Consider the following 753-nt stretch of genomic DNA (forward strand, 5'->3'; position numbering starts at 1 on the left):
AGCGGCACCGCCCGGACCGCCCCGCCGGGCAGCGCCGTCTGGCGGGCGGGAGGGGAACTGCAGCCCCGGGGATCGGGGGCAGCCCGAGGTCGGAGAGGCTGCGAGTTGTATAAAATGTAAACATCTTCTTAAAAAAATGTGTTCTTTGGTGCTTGATCCGTCTCTTCTCCCACGCCGCTAGCAGCAGGACTAGAGGACATAGTCTCAGGCAGCACCAGGGGGTGTTAAGTCAGGCATCAGGAGGGATTTCTTCACAAAAACGGGGATTACATGTTGGGATGGGCTCCCCGGGGTGGTGATGGAGTCTCTAGAGGCATTCAAGACATGACTGGACGTGGCACTCAGTGCCATGGTGTATGAAAAAGTGATTAGTCCACAGCTAGACTTGATCTTGGAGATCTTTTCCAGCTTAAATGATTCTGTGATTGAGGGATCTGGGATCAAAGAGGGGAATCAATGAGGTGGGATTGGAGTCTGGAGTCAGGGGCTGAAACTGGGGAGCTGAAAGTAGTGGCTGAAATTGGAGGGGTGGATGTGAGGCTGGAATTGAGGGTGTTGGATTTGGGCTAAAATTGAGTGGCTGAAATCAGGATGATGGAGCCAGGAGAACCAAGGTCAAGAACCAAAACTAGGGACCCCAAGGCTGCCCACCCCTCTCCCCCATGCCACCCCTTCTGTCCCCACATCATGCTCCCAGGACAAGTTCTCCACATGCCTTTATTGCACTGGGGACAGCAGGTATCCACACCTCCA

Source organism: Melozone crissalis, unplaced genomic scaffold (genome assembly GCF_028551555.1).
Source record: "Melozone crissalis strain CALT ecotype California unplaced genomic scaffold, PUWL_Pcris_2 ptg000012l_1, whole genome shotgun sequence".
Taxonomy (NCBI): Eukaryota; Metazoa; Chordata; class Aves; order Passeriformes; family Passerellidae; genus Melozone; species Melozone crissalis.